This window comes from Adelges cooleyi, unplaced genomic scaffold, assembly GCF_023614345.1.
Source record: "Adelges cooleyi isolate 19-005CV unplaced genomic scaffold, UGA_ACOO_1.1 ACOO_flye_CR_arks_rails_tigmint_CR_PRNA_306, whole genome shotgun sequence".
Lineage (NCBI taxonomy): Eukaryota > Metazoa > Arthropoda > Insecta > Hemiptera > Adelgidae > Adelges > Adelges cooleyi.
The window spans coordinates 1,611,135-1,634,648 of record NW_026095977.1 but is presented as its reverse complement, the minus strand read 5'-3'; the positions used below and the strand labels follow the sequence as shown (position 1 = coordinate 1,634,648).

The following is a 23,514-nucleotide window of genomic DNA, read 5'->3' as shown; positions in this document are numbered from 1 at the left end:
AAATCCAAAGCAACAAATCTAAAATGTAACAACTCCCAGATGTGTTTTAAAATCAATTATAATTTATATTTTCTCCCTTATTGGATATAACAATATAAGTGATGCGAATTGTTCGAATATCAATAATTATTAATTGAAGAGCCAGTACAGGGGGGTTGGGGCATAGCGTGGACGGGGAGGTTACAGGTTTACAGGAATTGTTAAATCCGAAAGTGATAAAATCAATTTTGAATAAACGCTTCGATGTAAATCAGTAGTTAGTATTTTCAAACCAGTTCAGTTCAAACCAAGCACAGTGTACACCAGCAAAGTTAGAAAGTATTAAATTGAGGTGCTGTATTTACAAATAAGCATCTAAACGTTTTTATGAAAGTTATTTTATCACGTTTATTTATAATGATTCCTGTAGACGCGTGACCTCTCCGTCCCCTCTATGCATTGATTCCATTATGCCTATACTCTACTGTACTAGTCCTCTCGGATAAAATCACTTTCAAATTAACGCTTTGACGCTTATTTGTAAATACAGCACCTAAATTTAATACATTCTAACTTTGCTGGTTTACACTGAGAATTTATCATTTTCAGATGTAATAATTCGTGTAAATCTTTAACCTCCCCGTCTCCACTATGCCCCTACTCCATGTTTTTCCCAACTATGCCCTGATTCCACTGTACTGGCTTGTTTTAAATGTATTTCTTATCTAAAACCCATTAAATAAAATAATGAAGTGGTTTGTCTGACATTAGATAAAGTTGATTATTTAAATAATTAACAATTAACCAAATAATATATAAATAACCAAAAATATTCCAAGTCTTTAAAATTACATAATTTTGGTAAAAAAGTCAAATAGTGTATTTCGTGTTGTTACTTAAGTAGTTGATTATAATATGATTAGGGGGATGACCCAAGTATTACACATTTTCGGGATTGTAATCAGTACTTTTTTGAATATTTATTTTAAAAAATGATTCTCGGTAATCTTTAAAAATATTTTTTAATTTATCCATAAAATAAATCCATGTATTTTACAATGGCTAAGTAGTAAAAATTACATTATATACCATTTAAGTAACGTATACATTATTTTTTTCTTATTTCAAGATTTATCAAGTGTAAAATGTATTTACAAGAGTTTTGTTTTTGTAATAGTATGTTATTGTGCTGTGTATTAAACCTACAAACATCTTCGAACAACATACATTTAATAAAAATCTTATGTATTCTGTTTTGACCTAAAAAACATATATTTTTAGGCTAAATGTTTGGTTAAAAAAAAAATAATGCAAATCTTGTTGTCTGTTTTTGAACACCATAAATATAATAAAGGAGGGTTTGAACATATTTTATATTTGTAATATTACACAAAATATGTTATTTCTTATTCTTTGTCTAGTTCTCTAGTCGGATATACTTGAATTGTTAAAATAATATTTCATAATGATGGTTTTGAAAATGTACATCAGAAAGACTATCGTCTCGGTTCTTATACTAACAATAATTACAGGTAATACATACTTTGGTGCTTTGCAAATTTATTATTGTAAACGATGTACATGTTATTACGAGGATCATTCAGAAAGTAAGGTTACATCATCATTTATAAAAAAAGTGAAAAATGCATATATTTTAATGAAATCCACAGGATATTTCACAAGTAATATAATAAAACTTAATCGCCTTCAAGTTTAATGCATTTTTGTAGCCGGGGTACCAGCTTTTGTATACCCGTGTTATAGACCTCTTGCGCCAACACCTTACCTACTTTTCCACCATCTACTTCATTGTCGCGAACAAGGGAGACTTTATTTTAATGGTTTGTATCATTACGTTAATGTTTTATTATGTATTACAGACGTTGCCGCAAGACCGATGAAAGGTCAGTGTTATTTATACAATTACTTTTAACCTATACAAAATAGCAATGAAGTTTCTTATATTTTTGTAAAAGGCTGTTTATTTATAAAAAACTTACCTATATAAGAGAAAAAAATAATTTAATATTAATCATTAATTCGTTAACATTGAAATTATATTGTAAAATATTTAAACGTACACCTATTGGTCGAATAAAAAACCTGCGGAGGAAACTTTTTTGTACTCTAAATATATTGTCAATATGTCGTACATTACGTTTAGATAATTATTATGGACAATTCTTGTCTAGTCGAGACTTTTTTAAAAAATTCAGTTAAAAAATTCTAATAAATTTAGACAACTACCAGTACGTAAAAAATGAGGTTTATTATACCTTTATTTAGTCGACTTTTTATTTATTGTTAGTTAATTACATCAATAACTATATTAGTACTTGTCTCTGATATGTGGCGTGTAAGATAACATGATCGTTTTCATCCGCCGTTCAATTAGTATTAATTCATTATGTTAAAATTAACAATATGTTCAATCTGATATTTTAATTAAGTTTTATGAGATACCTATTTTATTTATATAATTCGCTTAATTATGTATATAAATAACACTTTTTTTATGCAGGAGGAAGTAGTCGTAAAAATGACGACAAAGGCAAAAGTAAAAATATATTTTTTTTTGATAAACAAAATATGTAAATAAAATACTATCAATTAACTGTTCAAAGTTAAACAAGGTTTTCCATCTCGATCCGTTAATGAATAAATAACATAATATGTATAATACGATAATTGTATAAACACATATAAGTAAAAAATAATTAAAATTTGAATGGGATATTATATTTACATCATTATAAATTCCGAGGTGTCCTTAGAATTATTTTATTTTAAAGTATGTGTCGCTCAGTAGCCACCCTGTGGACGTACGTGTGGCCAGATACCAAAAAATCATGTTACATATTAATTCAACAATATTTTTTCTCCTGATTTCAAATCTGAAATTATTTTTTTTTTAATGAGATACGACTTTTTATTTCAATCATTTATAAATTGAAAAAAAATGAAAATAATTTATTGTACCCATAGAGCATCCTGAATGTATCATTTGAAACTCGGTAGAACTTTACATTACACCCTATATATATGATATTTCTTCTTCATTCACCAGTCGTACTTACAGTGGGCTGTTGTTTTTTGTTGATTAGTTATACTTTATTGTTAATTTAATAACTACAATATTAACTAAAATCCATGTATTTAATGTATAAGCTAATAATTAATGGTAAGCGTTTTCACGATAAAAATAAGAGAGGATTATCTGTGCATTAATAAAGTTTTTTCGGAATTGATTGTTAAAATATCTATGATTTTGTACTAAGAAAATTGTATAATTAATAACATTTTGTGTATGCAGATCTAAGTGGGGGTCTCTCGCCCATAAAAATTTTAACAGGTTGTCTTTCACCAAAAAGTAAGTATTTTTTTATTTTTTTTTTATTTTGTATGAATTATTTTTTTTTATACAGCCAAAGATGAAAATAAATCCATGCACGATGAGTGTTTTTGAAGTTTTTAGTTTTAAACTATACAAGATAGCAATGAAGTTTCTTATATTTTTGCAAAAGGGTGTTTATTTGTACAATTTTAATTTTATAAGACGGAAAACTAATTTCATATTAATCTCTTGTCCAAAAATATTAAAAAAATTCTGTAATCGATAATACTAAAAGAAACTTGGTTTAAACTCTGATTTTAATAATTGTTTGCATGATTTAATTGCGTTAATGTATTTAATGTATTACAGCCGATAATGAAAGCACCAACGTTGAAGGTAATTCATACATTTAGTTTTAACCTATTCAAGATAGCATTGAAGTTTCCTATATTTTTGTAAAAGGCAGTTTATTAATAAAAATGTACTTTTAATAGGCGAAAAACGACTTTCATTTTTAACCTTTAATTCATAAACATTAAAATAATACAGTAAAATATTTAACGTATTTTAGCTAATGTAAAAATCGTTTTTGTACATCAAATATATTGTCAACATTTTGTACAATAAATACATTTGCGCTATACATGTGTGTCCATCTCAGTTCTTTGGTAATTTTAACTAGTTTAGCTTAGTTAATTGGGGACAATTATTGTCTAGTCGAAATTTTCAAAAAAATTAAGCTTTTCAATTTAAACAATACATACATTACATAGTAGATTAATATATTGCTATAATAATATTTGTCTTCGATATGCGACGTGAGAGACAATATGAGCTTTTTCATCTTTTCCTCTCGGATATATTTGTATTAATTCATTATGTTAAAATAAACAATGTGTTAATTCTAATACTTGAATTAAATTGTATGAGATACCACATTTATTTATTTATTTCGCTTTATTATGTATATAAATAACACTTTTTGTATGCAGGAGGAAGTAGTGGTTATAATGACAATAGGGGCCAAGGTAAGAACCTTTTTCGTTTAATTTATAAAAAAAATATGTAAATAAAATACAATTAATTAACTGTTTGATGCTAAACGAGGTTTTCAATTCCGATCCGTTAATGATTAAATAAAATAGAAACATTTTTTGTACACAGGAGTTGCGGTCGATGACAATGCTCGCTTTTTCGGTAGATATACTGTAACTTTTTTAGGTTAACTATAGAAGATTCTATAGTTGTTTGTTTTTTAACGTAATAAAAATATTGTAATCTACTTATTTTGCTTTTATTTTGTATAAATACAATTTTTTGTATGTAGGATTAGAGGACAAAGATGCTGAAGAAAGGAAACGTATTGGTGAAACTATCAGTATGTTATATACTGTTACTATTTTAGCTTACTTAATTATAGAAAACTCTTGTCTTGTCGAAACTTTCATAAAATAAATCTCATAAATCACAACAATAACAAGTAGTGAAGTTAAGTTAATTTAGTAGACTAATTATTTATTCTTAATTTAATATAATTTCGATTGTGTTTGATTGGCCACGTGAAAATAAGATGAGCGTTTTCATCATCCACTCACAGATAAACTTGAATTAATTATTAAGTTAAAATTAACAACATAATAATACTGATAATTGAACTAAGTTTTATAAGGTATAATTATATTATTTATTTCATTTTATTATGTATAAAAACCATTTGTTTTATGGAGATGATAAAAAACAGGGCAAATCATCTGTTCAGTGCATTATGTCATATTTTATGAACTGATTGTTAAAATATCTAATATTTTGTATTAATAAAACTTACTTTATGCAGAAAATAGTGAAGGTCAAAGTTTCGATGGCCTAGTATCTAAAGTATGGAGTACACCAAAAGGTTCTAATTCCGGTATGTTTGCGTTCGTAGTTTTTTTGTAATTTTTTTGTGTGAATTAGAATTTGGATTTTTTGAATATTATATAAATAACCATAGTTCATACGATCCGTTAATGATAATTCTTACATTATTATTTTTAACTCGGATTTATTTCACTATTATTACTGTTAGATAATATTTGATTGTAGGCCGACATAAGAGACGGAGAAAAAATATTTTTCTCAGTCCGTTGCACAACAGTTGTTGTTTAAAAATTCAATGAATAGAATAATCTTAAAATAAAAAAATTACAATAATTTTTTACATCATGATCGTGGAATATTGGAAAAAACCCCTATCAATTCATTTTACAACAAGAAGTTAGAGCATATTTACCTAAAATTGGGGGTAGTAAACATATTTAAAGATGTTTTTAAATCTAATAACGTTACGTTGATATTTTTTTCTAGTTTTTAACCTACAAATGATGTAATTAAGATTTGTTGTTAGGCTTAAAACTATATATATACAATTAATTGCCAGACATTTTTTATCTATAGCATGGGGACAAAATCACCTAATAAAATATAGAAATTTCTATAAAATTACTATGGTTGGATAATTATACCATTATCCAAGCAACGGTGTAGGTATAACTGTTCAATTAAATTTTGGTCAAACCATCGTTATTAAAATTAATAAATAAAATAGAAAAATGCTATTATTTTGCGTTAATAAAAAAAAGGTCAATAGGGTAGCTAAAACCAGTGATATTATATAAGGATTTTTGTTTTCAGAGAGAAAGTAATGATTGACAAAACTTATTATGAAAGCACCAAGATTAGTTGTATGTATTTAATTCATTTTTTTTAATTGAATAAGAAATTGTGTATTATACATTTAGTTTTTTGTGTTATATTTTTTTTTTTCAGCATGCTGAACCGTCATTGATCTTTACTCAGATTAAAAAAAAAAATTTTAATTCTATAGAAATATAAGTTAAAAAACTTATAGCTATTTTATTTATATCTAATATGATTTTGTTTGATAAGAGATTAAAGTGTCTTTTTAGTGTTATACATTTAATTTATGTTATTAAAATATATTATTCGATTAAATTTGAATCACAATTTCATTTTGCTTCAATTAATTTAATTCTGTATAATAAATATTATGACAATTTATATAGTATCACTGTATTATTTTCATTCTATAGAAATATATGTTAAGTATAGTAATGTTAACTATTGTATTCATATCTAACGCATTGATTTGTTGTTAAAAATTTTAATTATATTTTTAGTGTTATACAATTATTTAGTATTCATACACTAATAATAGTATTGAAATATAAACGATTAAATTTGAATTAATTTGTATTTTCGTACAACGTTTTAAAAAAATGTATTTGATTGTAATGTTTAGTTAATTACATAACGAATTCACAATTAATAACTTTAAAAATGTATAGTGCTTTGATTTATTGAATTCCTTTTAGTAAATATCGCGAACATTTAGATAGTGTCACTGTACATAATACTATAATATAATATACCCATTCTTCATTCTAAATAATTATTTCAAATGTTCTGTAGAATTATTGGTAATATGATGTAATGTAAAAAAAAATTAACTTAATATATATATTTATATATTTTTTGATGTGGATGTTATTGGAATAATGTATTGTGAAACTTTCTAAATGAAACGAGTATAATGTAGGATATTAGCCATAGTTTTTGGATTTCATACATAAAGTAGAGCGCAGCTCGTTTACGTGTAATTGTGTTTTTATATTTATTCTACCAGAATAATATTTTTGCAGACAAAAAAGTATAGAAGCATGAAAATCATATGCACAAAACAACCATAGCAAAGTACACTGAGTAAATTAGGACTTGGATACAAATGTAATTCGAATAAAAACAATTTTATATAGATGATGATATTATAATAATTTCGTAGTCGAAGAGAGTGAAACATATAACATACATATCAAAATATAGGCCAAAATATTATAATTTTGTTTTCTATTTACTGTTTTATTATCACTACTACTAAGAACTAGTCAACATGTTAACTATATAAAAACAATGACGTGTTAACCATTGTAAACACACCAATTGCTTACAACAATCGCTTCATGTATAGTACTACCCCAACAAAAACATAACAGTGAAAAAAGGTCAAGTTCCAGACCCCCTCCCAAAAATGTCAGCTTATCAAAATAGTGATATCTAAGTCTGCTATTTCTTTAGATCGTAACCACACTTCACTCCTACTTTCATGAGCAACACTGCTCTTTTATTTGTATTGCTTAATACTTGGCCAGTTTCTGAATGAATTATGGCCTTTCTGAATGAGGCATAAAACAGACTTGGCCGCAATGTAGATACCACTACTTTGATTGGTTGAAACCACGATAGTAATTAAATTAGTCATAAATAATATAGTGTAATTTAATTAATAAATTAGTGAAGCTAGAATTTATACAAGTAGCCACCATAAATCTAGCTTAGTATTATAAACGTAAAACGAAACCTAAACGTTTAGGTGTACAGTTACACTTTATAATAAACCACGTGACAAATGTAACAAGAACAAAGAACACTGCTACACTGCCATACATGTGAACACGAATTAACAAAGACACAACTACGACCAAATGATGGCTGACTAGAGACATGTGTTTTTATTAGGGAATACAATTTTTGATTATCCGTAATATCGTCCTTTGTTGATAAATCATACTTAAACATAATTTTGGATCCATCAGACGGTAGTAACAGCATCATAGAGTTTCTTATAACGTTATAATTTGTTTTTAAGTAACTTTAAAAGGTTTAAATATTAATTTCTATAATATATAACTATAAGTCTCTTAACGTTTTTTTTTTATATCAATAAATGTTTATATCAGAATTTGAACAACCAACATAACATGAGTAAAATTCTAACAGTGTACTTTATCAATGTGTATAAAATAAATGCATAAAAAAGAGACAATAATAAATATCATCGAGTGATATTAAAATACTGAGAATAGTGAACAACAAAACTAATCATATGATTGTGTTTGGAAAAATATAAAGATATCTCTCCTGCCTTTTGTGGTAGACGAAGACCTGTGGGTGCCTGATCAGGGGTTACCATACTCGTGATGAGGTTAGTTCTCTTTCCTTATTTCCGTCCACGGCTGCCTCCACCTGGCCAACCATGACAAAATTAGCGTTACTGAAATATATTGTTACTTATTCTAATGGGGGGATATTTAGACTTAAGACGTGGTGTCACTGTGTCATCGATAAATGGCGCTCTAGTCTTATCCGTTCTAATACTAAGAATGTTTGCTTTGTTATGATTTGGGGCCCCTATCACTTTGCCGGAATGGCAAGTATCAGTCTCAACGTTAACCGAAATTTGTTACCTATTGCCGACGAGCTGTTTACTTTGTCAGTGTTTGACTGTCATGTGTCATTTTTTTATTTTCGAAGAAAACACGATTTCCAAAAACAATACCGCCATTTGCGTCAAACCGTTTCTACTTTCTACGAAGTTGCTAAATAATGCATACGACGGTCATATGAAGTTTTCTGTATAAGTCATCAAGTTGCCCATTGTACAACCCAACCGTGTTTTTCAGAATAAGAAGCATTTATTCGTTCATTATAACAAGATGAAAAACATCACTATTTTTTTTATGGCTGCCATCATCATGGAAATGTCGTTGGGTAATTATTAGTGTTTGGTTTTTTTTTTAATCCTTCATTCTCTATTTAAATATTTAAAATCAACATTATAATAATATATTACTGTTGCGGCTAAGGTGATAAAAATTGACATGATTACCTAACATAACATGTGGTTTAAAGAAAACACCTTGATTTCATATTTCAAATGTTTTTATATTGTTCATACTGTTCAATATTATTGTGGAAATGGGAAAAAATTAATTTTTTATTAAATTTACAAATTATAACTAATAATAACAATGTTTATACAAACAGTATTTTAAGGCCAGAATAACACTTAAACTCGTTTGATGCCGACATATAAAGGATAACACAAGAGAGTAATATCTAAATTTCCATTGCAGGGTTATTCATGTTCTTTTTTCTTTAGTGATCAACTGCCGATGTCTGTTTGTTTGTTTACCAACAAATATTATATAGGGACACAAGCCTGTTAGATTGTTATCCATATGTATGAGAGATCTTGACATTTACATTAATAATAGATTAAAGTTTATTTTTTGTAATATGCATGTTTGGGGATCGACTGATGTAGGTCACTTGCGCTCGGTCAGATATCATAAAGGCAGTAGATTTTTTTTCTTTTTATATGTTAACATACTATTTTAAGGTTACCGTATTTTGTGTATATAATCCTTTAGAAACATACCATAATATTATATATTATATATATTTTTGGTGTGTGGTCAAAAATTATAACTTCATTGATTGTTATATTTCATTAATTACATAACAAATACACATTATAATATAATATTATTATAAATATAGAAATGCATTGTGCTTGATTTATTAAATTATGTCACTGTAAATTATACAATATATTATACCAATTCTTCATTCAAAACAATTATTTAAAATGTTCTTTATATTTATTGCTAATATGATATTATCTTTAACAAATTAATTTAATTTATATTTAATATATACATATTTTTTTATATGGATGTTATTGGAATAATGTATTGTGAAACTTTCTAAATGAAACGAGTATAATGTAGGACATTAGCGTCAGCTTTTGGATTTCATACATAGAGTAGAGCGCAGCTCGTTTACGTGTAATTGTGTATTTATATTTATTCTATCAGAATAATATTTTCAAAAATAATATTATTTATAGTACTATTATTCTATCCTAAAAAGCCAAGTACAGCAAAGACCAGCACATGCTAAACCAGTACAGTCCAAACCAAATGCAGTCTAAAACAGCATAGTATCCACAGATTCGCATCGAAGCGTTGTTTATAATCTAAATAGGCGTGGGGGTGGGAAGTGGGTGTACAAATATATATTCTTTATAAATTTCCACTCAATCAGGACATTTTCTAAAAATTTTAGTAGGTTAAAGTTGGCTTTATTTTTTTTAATTAGTGAGCAACATTTTATGATTGTCCGTAATGTCGTTCTTGGAACACTATATACTGTATGCCATAAGTTATTTTTTGTTAAAATTTGTAAATTAAAAAATAATATGTTTACCCGTTACCACAACTGTTCGATTAATATAAAAACATTTAAAATCATGAAAAAGAAGTTGTTTTTTATCTAAAAACCGCACGTTTAAGCAAACATATTGTACGACGTTAAAGTTACAATTCGAAAAGATATTTATTTTAAAGTGTGCATTACAGCAGCCGTGAAATTTCTGAACTATTAAAGAAATATAGTATTTATTTGGTTTTATACTAGTCTCAATTATATTTGTGAGCATTGCAATAAATAATATATATATATATATTACAATTTTCCACGACAGTTTTCTTCTACTATAAAATGTACGGGAACAATTCAATTTCGAACAGTTAAGTTTTCACTCTAGACTAATTCATTCAATTGTTTATTCTCAGCACGTTAGACATTTATTGTCATGCAATCTCTTTAATCACAAAACACTCCCCCCCATCTATCCTGTTATAACCTCCTCTCAAAATATAAGTAAAATATTGTATTTTGAGCCCGCTTGTGTCAGGTTTAGCCTCATTACAATTTTATTTATTTTAGCTTTTAATGCAAAGCAGAGTTGCAAAATTGTAAAAGTTTACTTCTACGCTGTTAAATTTGAAAAAAAAAATACCATACTAGTTTTAAAGTTCGAACTTTTACTGGCTATAATTTCATGAAAAAGAGTCAAACCGGATTGAAATTTATAAAACCTATTTATTTGCTATGCCCTCACACGTCAGAAGTCTCAAATTTAAATTATACCCATTTCCCCCCCCCCCTTTTTATTTTTCGGATTTTTAAGCTGTAATTATAGGAACTTTAAATTGAATATTTGTCAGTAGTTAGAACTCATATGTATCCATAACACATTAAACGAAGAAAAAATTCTTAAAACGATGTCCGACCCCCGGTGGATTGTTTGTTTATCATAACTCATGATATTATATTTTATTTTATTTGAATAATACAATACAGGCCAAGGCCCAGTGAAATATGAAATATGTACATTAGTTAATTACAGTAAACATTAGAATGTATGCATAATAATAATAAATAGAAAATGATAAAAGTATCAAAAAATGAATGCTCAACGGAAACTAAGCTAATTTTAAAGAGAGAAAAAAAGAGTCAGTATTGGTTTTACCCAACTAATACCTACTTTTTTTTTTAGAAATATTGAAATAATAAAAATAATTAAAGGCATTACGTAGTGCAGAGGATACTTCAGCTGTCAGGCGGCACAAGAGAATAGCTGTGTCCGTTAGACAAGCGTTATTTTGAAATTGATTTTATCACTTAAACAATCATATTGCTTGAAAATCTGCTGTATCGGCTGTAACCACCCGGTACCCCTAACCCAATATGCTCCTACTCTAATGCGCTGCATTAGATAAATTATTAAATATTATATTTTATGTTGTAGTCAAAAACCCCCCAAAAAAAAATGCTAAAATATCATAACGCCAATATTATATTCGCTGTGGTTGTTCATCATATCAAGTGTATGATCTTTTTTTGCTTTTTTAGAGTCAAAACTATGTAAACCATGTTCTTAAGTAGTTAAAAGTTATAAGTATACGATTCTTATATATAATAAGAAAATATAATAGGAAAATATTGTATTAAGTCTTAAAAAAAGGATTGCTAGCGCAAAAAAAAAAACATTTTATCTAATAATGCCTTTTAAGTGTAATACGTAAAAACATACAAATACAAACTTATAAATACAATTACAACTGCAAAACAGAATTTGTAAGAAAAACACCGCGTTTTCGATAAAAAAAAAAAAAACCATACAAATTGTTTTTGTAAAATACGAAGATTCTTATAATATTCAAAGTTTGTGGTACCCATAGGACTTATCATTTGTTTACATTACAACAGTTGCTGTGAAAAACAGCTTGGTTTTGATAAAAAAAAACAACAATACAATATTAAAGCATTTCCGATTTAGGAAAACGCAATACATAAACTGTATGTAAATTAAAAAAAAAAAATAGATACTCACCACAGTTATTATTACAATAATGTCCTACAATGCATTCAAACACAAGCATCAAAAATAAATTTGTTACAAAAAAAAAAGGTTGGTTTTTTCATTTGTTTACACTGCCTCAAACGAGGCAGATAACAATTTACCTCCAATTAAAAAAAACTACAATACTACTAATCACATTTTTTTGTAAAAATTGACAATTCTTATTATGTTAGCCGTTTCGTTCCTGGAATTATTTTTTCGATAAAAAAAATCAACAATTTTGTTCAATATAGTTTTGTCGATTTTGTTATCATCAATCTTATACTAGAACTTGTGTTTAAAGACACTTTTGATAGCATTGATAATGATAGTACCTACGTTGTTAATATTTTATTCGATTTTTAAAGTTAAATCCTCGTATGGTGCACAATCTTCACCATATATATTTATATAAACTGCTGATACGTAACACTAAATATTGAAAAATTTAGAAAAATGTTATATTGGTGGTTTTTCTCGTATTGCCGAATATATTTCAAACGTTTCCGAAAAACCCATAAGCATTGATGATCTTTTAGAACCGCGGTTGTGTTGAAAAGGTCATGAAGAAATCATTGCCAAAGTTGTCAATTTATTTGAAAAAAAAACATAAATTATTTAGTCGCCATAAAAATGAAAAACAATATAATAATTATCATATGACTTCATTAGACGCAGCCGTTGGTCGGAATAAATAAAACTATTACTAAACAACTGTCCTATTTTTTCCTTCAGCGGTTGTACGGTTTTAAGATTTTAATGGAATTTAAAAAAATATATTATACGATGTACATTTTTTTTTTTAATATTTTATTTAAATAATTTTATATTTTAGTAAATTAAAAGGAGAAAAAAAATTAGTCATAAACAATTATTAAAAACGAAGCTAACGACAAACCGACAGTCAACCGAAACCTATTAATTCAACAGTGGATATTTATATAAAAATTACAATAACCCAATTTATCCTCTTCATGCACAGAATTTTTAAATTTAAAAGAAAAAATTAATTTATACGGATATTCGGCTGAAAAGACTGAAAAAAATAATAAAAAAATTCCACGGTCAACCCTTACTTTGTTACCGAGGGTAACGACCCCGGCATCAAATGATACTCCTATGCAAGTCTGCAACAAATATAATTTATTTTAACTTTTCAAGATTTGCTCTTATTTCACATAAAAACATTAAGAATGTTCATATTATGAACACAGTTATAAAATAAATAATAAACATGCTACTCGCGTTTTATATAGTCTACAAGAAAATTTTATTTTAAATTTAAATAATTAATAATAAAATATATTATTAATAACAGAGGTATTAACATATTGTTTGAAACTACTTAAACCCAGATGGTCCTGCTGATGTAGATGGACCTTAGTTACTACAGGTTGTTTTGCCATCGTTTCAATGTCAGATATATTGCAATTATTTTGTTTATCAACAGTTATAATAATACCATCAATACCATCACTTATACTATCATCATTCACAAACCTTATATCATCATTTATATTGCCTAAAAAGTCACTAATGTCATGATAAGCTAGATTCAATTTTTCGATACTAAATTGGTCATAACTATTTTTGTTTTTTTCATTTTCAACATCAATATCACTGTCATTGTCATCACTATCACAAAAACTAACTTCTGAGCCGGAGGGTATATCAAAATCCAAGAAACATTCAATTTCTTCATCTTGTAAATTATTCATAATTATATACTAAAACAAAATTTTAAAAAATAAATTTTTAGAAAAAAAGTTGTAACACAGTAATAGGTACCTTTTTTGCACGGTGGTATCGTTTGATACCTTGTATATTTACGTAAATTATACAACTCCTAAACTACTAAAGAACCAAAACTTAATAAAAAACACTTCCCTATAACATATTATGTGTTGTACATAATTTTTCTAAATTGTAATTTTAATGTATAATAATGAAAAATCATTAGTTCCACCGGTAAAATGTGTACTTTATCACTATCGGAGTTTATCACATTTGGATTTGTTTTATTTCTTATATATAAACCTAGTAACAAATAAAGTGATATGATTCTTATCAAATGTACACAAGTGATACTTTTATGCATCTACGGACCAAAAAAACATATTATGTAGTTTATCATACATGTATTATGTTATGGTATCATATGATACCTACATGCATGAAGAGGTTATCTAACTAACTGATTTAAAGTCTTTCAAATGCTTTACGGTTATTGTAGAGATCTCATTTTTTAAAAAAATATTTCAAAAGGCTACGGATCTTTTGATTGACGTTATAAACTTCAAAGTCCAGTCAAATTATCTTTTACCAAAAAAATAGCTTAACAAGCATAACTAAATTAATATACAGGTTGCTATAAGAGATTCCAAAATCACCCCTCCTTAAATCCTGTTACCCAAGGGCGGAAAAATCACAATGACCTTGAAATATGACATTGTATGGTAAAAAATAAAAAATTATTCACTTAGGTGGTTTTATCATAACTTTAAAAAAATCGTCAACAAGTCATGTTGGCCTTGAAATTCTAAAGGCCATGAGTATTTGTCGTACACCGTTATTATAATGCAAGTTTAACATGGGTAGGTATCTAAAAAATAGACACAGCCTTTTGGCTTTGTATAATATTTTTTACACAAACGAGCACTGTATTTCATTTATGCAAACAGTGCAAAATTTAAACGCACATCGAATCACACTAGTCTTTTTCTAAAATAAAAGAATTTTGTTTTCGAGTAAACGCTTTGGCAAGATTTCAGTAAACAATAATTTAATAAAAAAAACCAGTACGCACGGATGAAGTGAAACTTCTTTCAGATTCATTCAACTGATACATTAAACTAGCGATATCATATTATTGGCCAGACTGTAATTTCTAATCATATATAATGAACTCCAATAAGAGTTTCCAAAAATTACTAAATTTTTTTTTGATTGGGTAATCTGGTAAAAATGTCTTATGTATTTTTTGTTAATTCATTCTTTACACCACGGAGTTCATTAAAAATATGATGATAATACCCCTTGTTTGAACAATTTAATCTAATTAAATTTAAAGAATGCTATTGATCACCAATTATTTGAATAAGAAATCCACCGTCAGTTGTTCCCACACGTTAGCCAAACTCAATAAATACAAAATTACAATTGAAAATGCGATATCTATATATAAATAATCTATATATATATATATATAGTCGGTAACGTTCAGCGTTCGCACACATTTTCCAATTGACCCCCAGCCCAATGACATATCCATGTTATAAAAATTAGGGACCTCATTTTAGGTCAAGACGAACCAATAAGTCCACTGATCAACGGAATCTCGCAAAAGCCTGTTGTATATATTTATATACAGGGTGATACATTAATGATAACACGCTAAATGTTTTTTGAAAACGTTTATTTACACAAACTGAAGTGTCTCCAATTACCAAAACTACAAGAATTACAGGTTTTAGTAGCAAATTTTAAGGTACTTGTACATCATTGTAAGGTGTATGTTTTACAACGATATATTATTTTGTTTTCATTATCGATGAGCAAAAAGTAGTCAAAGTAAACGAATGTAGCCAAATAACGGCTGAAAACGTTTAGTACTTTTTCTGTGGGTCTAAAAAAGGTGGACTTTTTAAACTTATACGCTTGATTTTATTTTTAAATAAAGAATATTTTGCCGAAAATACAGAGCAATCTTTTGAAATTGATAATGTGATTATTTTTTTATGCTAACTACTAAAAGTAACGATAATTATGTAAAATATTGAAATTTGTCATAAACAGTCGAAAAAACGGTGGCCTTAGTTGTCAGTTGTTAAAATATACTTATGATGTGAGTTCTTTTTTTTTTGGATTCAGCTGCTACGGCTGACGATACACAAATACAAATTTATGCGTCTTGGAACAAAATATATATTATAGGCAATTTGTGAAATGTAGTACCTACATTTTTTTTTTTATGTAACTTACTAAAAGTTGTAACAGTAAATCATTAAAAAGCTCTCTTTATTGTAATTTAATACATAAAAAAAAGGTAAAGAAAATAAGTAAAAAAATTCAAAATTATGGAAAAATGCAAAAAAATTAAAAATTGTAATTAGCGGTTACAATTTATTAAATTTTTTAAATATAATTTGATCATCTCCAGAAAATATTTATGTCAACTGAATGTACAACGATATGAACGCAGAACATTATTGTGTCGCTTTAACAAGAATTAAATATAATATCTAATATGGATACCTATTGACTTCGAATAACGGTTTCTGAAAAACCCTTACTATCCTTATTATCGTCATACTGGTTAAATTTGATTTGCCAATTTTCTATAACATGCTCACTCGCTACATTAATATAATATTAAGTTATAATTGAAATTTTATGATAACTAGTACCGTCATTTGGGTAAAGGCGGAGTGGGCATAAATAGCTATCACCTAAAATTCTGGTGTCTGGCTGAGATTTAACTAAGTAGCTTATAATTAAAACAACAAGCATCTGGTGGCGAAAATAATTGCAAAGTATTAAAATTAATCATTTGGGAGCGGGTTTAATCTTTAAATTGAATTTCCTCATAAACATGATTCGTACTAATTGTATGCAATAATTGTAGGCTAATTTTAAGTACATTGTTGCCTTCACAGTGCTTTTATCAATACCTATTTCATATATCTACTAAATAAAATATGCTATCGGCGGCAATGTCACATTAACAATTTTACGCCTTTTTTTATGAAAATTATTTTATCAACCAGCAATTGTTTTCGTCTTAACTTCTTCCGTTTATCTTTCCTTTAATCCTATTTAATTTTATTACCATTTTCGGTGTTCAAATACTTTTTTAAAACACTATCGACATTTTAAAACTAACAGTGTTTGCTTCGTTTGATTGTCAAACCGCAAAAAACTTCATCACACATCCTGATCCAAGACACAGTGATAGTTTTTATAAATTGATTTTCCAACATGTACTGTTTTTTTTTTAATTAGTATAACTCAGTACATTTTTAAGACACGCGGTTCTAACTACTGGCGTTTAGAAGAATATGAAAAGACTTAATCGAGATCGATTATAGCTATAGTAAAGTTTTTACTTAATAAAAAAAAAAAGTTGTGTTTACGTAGTATACCATAAGTTTTTTTCTAGATTGGGACATATAAAATTTACTTATAAATCTGTAGTGAAGCTTTGTTTTTTAGGGAAAACCCAAACTAAAGGGGGGAATTACGATGTTACGGTAGTAGGTTTGTAGGTTGCAATGAGTAAGGGTGAATCAACAGTCAACAGCTGGTATCTGAAATATATTTGCATTATGGTGTAGTTTTTTTTTTGTCTGTATAGACTGCTACTTTTTTAGGGGTGCAAAGTTTTTTGTGTTTTAGCCGTAATTTTAAGACTTATGTTTCTTGATGACTTATGGATTTTCAACGTGTAAAAAGTAAGATGTGCAAAAGAAAAAAAAAATTTGAAATTCAAACATTGACTATTTTATACATTGTTTTTGTCGTTAGATCGACGTTTTTTTCTGCCTAAAATGTATGAATATTTATCGAAGGAAAAATAAATGTACTCAGACATTTTCATGTGTGTGCACAAGTGCCGAAATTATATGTTTTTTTGAAAATATTTTCGATTTTTTATAACCTTAGCATTTTCAATATAAAATGTGCTATCAACAAAATTGCACATGGAAAACCCGAAATTTTGACAACCCCCCAACCCCATGCGAGGAAGGTTGAAATATTTTTGGCGCATATTTAAGATTTAAGAATTGATAATTAGTCTGAAGATAGGTCTAACAAACAACATAAACCACCAGCGTAGTGTATTCATGAATAGGTTTATGAATAGGACGTTTACTTTTTTGTTTTTTAATTCTGTAATTCGATTTAAAGTTTTTTTTTTTTTGTAGATCAAAGCAGGACAACGAATGATACAAAATTTTGGTTTTATATTTTATTAAATCACATATCCATCTTAAGTAAGAGTAGTGCAATCATAGTCATCGTGTTGACAATAAAGAATATTGTCAGTCGTGTGGTGTCAAAATAATATTTATCGAAAAATATAAGAAAAACATTAAACTCAGACTCACACTTTGGTCATACAATTGTAATTACAGCTATACGTTTTTGGGTAAAATTTTGAAAACGTTTACTCGTTTTTGTTATCATACCATCTAGTACGTAGTAGTAATGTTTATAACGTTTTTTTTCTCATTTAATATTATTTGTATATCAAACAGGTATGAAAATTGTGCTAAAAAAAATTGTGTTTTCGCGTAAACGCTTAGGCGAGAATTCGATAATCAACACTTCAAATCATATTTTTAAATATTCGTTTACTTTTGAACTCGGTGTCACTTTTAAATCAAGTGCGCCGATTTGCGAAAATATACAAAAACTTTTCTAACAATAAATTGAAATAATTTATAAATCGCAATGGCCTAAAATGAAACCACGGATTTGTTGAAAATTTACCACGAACTTTTGGTGTCACCGCAATAATAAATATTTTAATATTGAGTACAATTCAAAGCAATGAACGTTTTTAAAATTGATAAATCTATTTTATAATTCCGATGTGGAGCAGCGATGCTATTGGTTTTTGCAATGATGTGACCTATTTTTGTGTCTGTATACATTGTAACTTTTTTAATACTGGACCGATTCTTTTGATTGGCAACTCTATAAATCACAAAATGTATCTACTTGGTATTGAGTCGGATCGTCGATTTGAAATTAAAATCTCAACATTTACTTTTTTGTTTTTTGGGGGTTTCAGCCGTAATTTTAAGATTTTTAAGTAGAAAATTTGCCAGTAGTTAGAACTTTCTTTAATTTACGGAAAACTGTGTTTTAGCAGATTGCGTACATTTCAACAAAAAAACTCTAAAATCTTCAAAAAAATGTATCAAATCATTGAAACATTTTTATGTATATCTATGCAGAATGATACTATTAAGTTTTGTGCTCAAGTACAACATTTGACTTTTAGATTATACAAATTTTTTTTTTATCTGTATACACTGTAACTTTTTTAATACTGGACCAATCCCTTCGAGTAGCAACTCTATAAATAGCAAATTTCATCTAGATGGTACTTTGAGGAGGGTAAAAGTTGAAAAAATTTACTTCTCCGCAGTCAAAATTTGAATAATTGACAAAAAAACCGAGTTTTTAAGTTAGAACTTAACTAAACGACTAAATCGTGTATTTGATTACAGTAGGTACACAATTTATCGGGGAAAACCCGATCCGTCTACTTATTAAGGCCGTTTATTTATAAAAATTTACCTTTATGAGAGAGGAAAGTAATTTAATATTAATCATTAATTCATAAACATTTAAATAATATTGTAAGATATTTAAACTTATATCTATTAGTCGAATAAAAAACCTGTGGACGAAACTCTTTTGTACTCTAAATATATTGTCAACATGCCGTACATTACGTTAAGATAATTATTATGGAGAATTCTTGTCTAGTCGAGACTTTTTTAAAAAAACAAAGTTAATAAATTTAGACACCTACCAGTACGTAAAAAATGAGGTTTATTATACCTTTATTTAGTCGACTTTTTATTTATTGTTAGTTAACTACATCAATAACTATATTAGTACTTGTCTCTGATATGTGGCGTGTAAGATAACATGATCGTTTTCATCCACCGATTAATTAGTATCAATTCTTTATGTTAAAACTAACAATATGTTCAATCTGATATTTTAATTAAGTTTTATGAGATACCAATTTTATTTATTTAATTCGCTTAATTATGTATATAAATAACAATTTTTGTATGCAGGAGGAAGTGGTGGTAAAACCGACAACGGCAAAGGTAAAAACATTTTTTATTTCATTTACTAACTAAATATGTAATTAATAAAATACTATCAATTAACTGTTTAGGGTTAAACGAGGTTTTCAATTCCGATCCGTAAATGATTAAATAACACATATATATATATATATAATATGATTATTGTATAAACATATATAAGTAAAAAATTATTAAAACTTGAATGTGGTATTATATTTACATCATTATCAATTCCGAGGTCTTAGAATAATTTTATATTAAATTATGTGTCGCTCAGTGGCCACCCTGTAGACGTGTGTCTGGCCAGATACCAAAAAATCGTGTTACATATCAATTCAACAAGATTTTTTCTCCCGATTTCAAATATGAAATTATTTTTTTTGTAAGAAAATTGTTAAATGAAATACGACTTCTATTTTAAATCATTTTAAAATTGAAAAAAAAATTAATACCATTTATTGTACCCATAGAGCATCCTGAATGTCTCGTTTAAAGCTCGGTAGAACTTTACATTACACCCTGTATATTACATATATATATATATATATATATATCAGATATTTCTTCTCCATTAACCAGTCGTACTTACAGTACGACAGACTGTTGTTTTTTGTTGATTAGTTATACTTTATTGTTAATTTAATAACTACAATATTAACTAAAATCCATGTATTTAATGTATAAGCTAATAATTAATGGTAAGCGTTTTCACGATAAAAATAAGAGAGGATTATCTGTTCATTAATAAAGTTTTTTCGGAATTGCTTGTTAAAATATCTATTATTTTGCATTAAGAAAATTGTATAATAAATAACATTTTGTGTATGCAGATCCAAGTGTGAGTCACTCACCCGTAAAAATATTAACCGATTGTCTTTTACCAAAAAGTATGTATTTTTTTATTTTTCATTTTTTATTTTGTATGAATAATTTTTTTTTATACAGCCAAAAATGATAATAAACCCATGCACGGTGAGTGTTTTTGAAGTTTTTAGTTTTAAACTATACAAGATAGCAATGAAGTTTCGTATATTTTTGCAAAAGGCAGTTTATTTGTACAATTTTAATTTTATAAGACGGAAAACTAATTTCATATTAATCTCTTGTTCAAAAATATTAAAATAATACTGTAATAGATAATACTAAAAGAGACTTGGTTTAAACTCTGGTTTTAATTGTTTGCATAATTTAATTGCGTTAATGTATTTAATGTATTACAGCCGATAAAGAAAGCCCCAGTTTATTGCTTGGTTAATTGTGGATAATTCTTGTCTAGTCGAAACTTTCGAAAAAATAAAGCTTTTCAATTTAAACAATACATATATTACATAGTAGATTGATATACTGCAATATTAATATTTGTCTTTGATATGTGACGTGAGAGATAATATGAGCTTTTTCATCTTCTTTCCGATAAATTTGTATTATTTCATTATGTTAAAATAAACAATGTGTTAATTCTGATACTTGAATTAAATTTTATGAGATACCACCTTTATTTATTTTTTTCGCTTTATTATGTATATAAATAACACTTTTTGTATGCAGGAGGAAGTAGTAGTAATAAGTACAATACGGGCAAAGGTAAAAACATTTTTGGTTTAATTTATAAAAAAAAAATATGTAAATAAGATACTATTAATTAACTGTACAAAGTTAAACGAGGTTTTCCATTCTGATCCGCTAATGATTAAATAAAATCAAAAAATTTTTTTGTACACAGGAGTTGCGAGCGCTGACCATGTTCGCTATTTCGGTAGATATACTGTAACTGTTTTAGGTTAACTATGAAAAATTCTTGTTTTTAGTTTTTAACGTAATACAGATATTGTAATCTACTTATTTTGCTTTTATTGTGTATAAATACAATTTGTTGTATGTAGGATTAGAGGACAGAGATGCTGAAGAAAGGAAACGTATTAGTGCAGCTATCAGTATGTATACTGTTACTATTTTAGCTTACTTAATTATAGAAAACTCTTGTCTTGTCGAAACTTTCAAAAAAATAAACCTCATCAATTAAAACCGATACAAGTAGTAAAGCTAAGTTAATTTAGTAGACTAATTATTTATTCTTAATTCAATATAATTTCGATTGTGTTTGATTGGCCATGTGAAAGATAAGATGAGCGTTTTCATCATCCACTCACAGATATACTTGTATTAATTTTTTACGTTAAAATTAACAATACGTTAATATTGATAATTGAACAAAGTTTTATAAGGTATAATTATATTATTTATTTCATTTTATTTTGTATAAAAACCATTTGTTTTATGGAGATGATAAAAAACAGGGCAAATCATCTGTTCAGTGCATTATGTCATATTTTATGAACTGATTGTTAAAATATCTAATATTTTGTATTAATAACACTTATTTATGCAGAAAATAGTGAAGGTCACAGTTTCGAAGGCCTAGTATCTAAAGTATGGAGTACACCAAAAGGTTCTAATTCCGGTATGTTTGCGTTCGTAGTTTTTTTGTAATTTTTTTGTGTGAATTATAATTTGGATTTTTTGAATATTATATAAATTACCATAGTTCATACGATCCGTTAATGATAATTCTTACATTTTTATTTTTAACTCGGATTTATTTCACTATTATTACTGTTAGTATAATATTTGATTGTAGGCCGACATAAGAGACGGAGAAAAAATATTTTTCTCAGTCCGTTGCACAACAGTTGTTGTTAAAAAATTCAATGAATAGAATAATCTTAAAACAAAAAGCTTACAATAATTTTTTACTTTATGATCTTGAAATATTGGTAAAAAAACCCTATCAATTCATTTTACAACAAGAAGTTAGAGCATGTTTACCTAAAATTGGGGTTAGTAAACATAATTTAAGATGTTTTTCAATCTAATAACTTTACGTTGATATTTTTTTCTAGTTCTTAACCTACAAATGATGCAATTATGATTTGTTGTTAGGCTTAAAACTTTATTTATACAATTAATTGCCAGACATTTTATAACTATAGCATGGGGGCAAAATCACCTAATAAAATATAGAAATTTCTATAAAATTACTATGGTTGGATAATTATACCATTATCCAAGCAACGATGTAGGTATAACTGTTCAATTAAATTTTGGTCAAACCATCGTTATTAAAATTAATAAATAAAATAGAAAAATGCTATTATTTTACGTTAATAAAAAAAAAGGTCAATAGGGTAGCTGAAAACCAGTGATTATTATATAAGGATTATTGTTTTCAGAGAGAAAGTAATGATTGACATAAACTTATTATGAAAGCACTAAGATTAGTT

The 23,514-nt window shown here is 27.1% G+C and overlaps 1 long non-coding RNA gene across 1 annotated transcript; it reads left to right on the top strand.

Moving 5' to 3' along the window:
* The first annotated feature begins 4,472 nt into the window (after positions 1-4,472).
* On the top strand, positions 4,473-23,514 carry LOC126839597 (uncharacterized). Its single transcript, XR_007685922.1, has 4 exons — positions 4,473-4,510; positions 4,641-4,691; positions 5,148-5,219; positions 23,464-23,514. It is a non-coding gene; the product is annotated as an uncharacterized LOC126839597 (long non-coding RNA).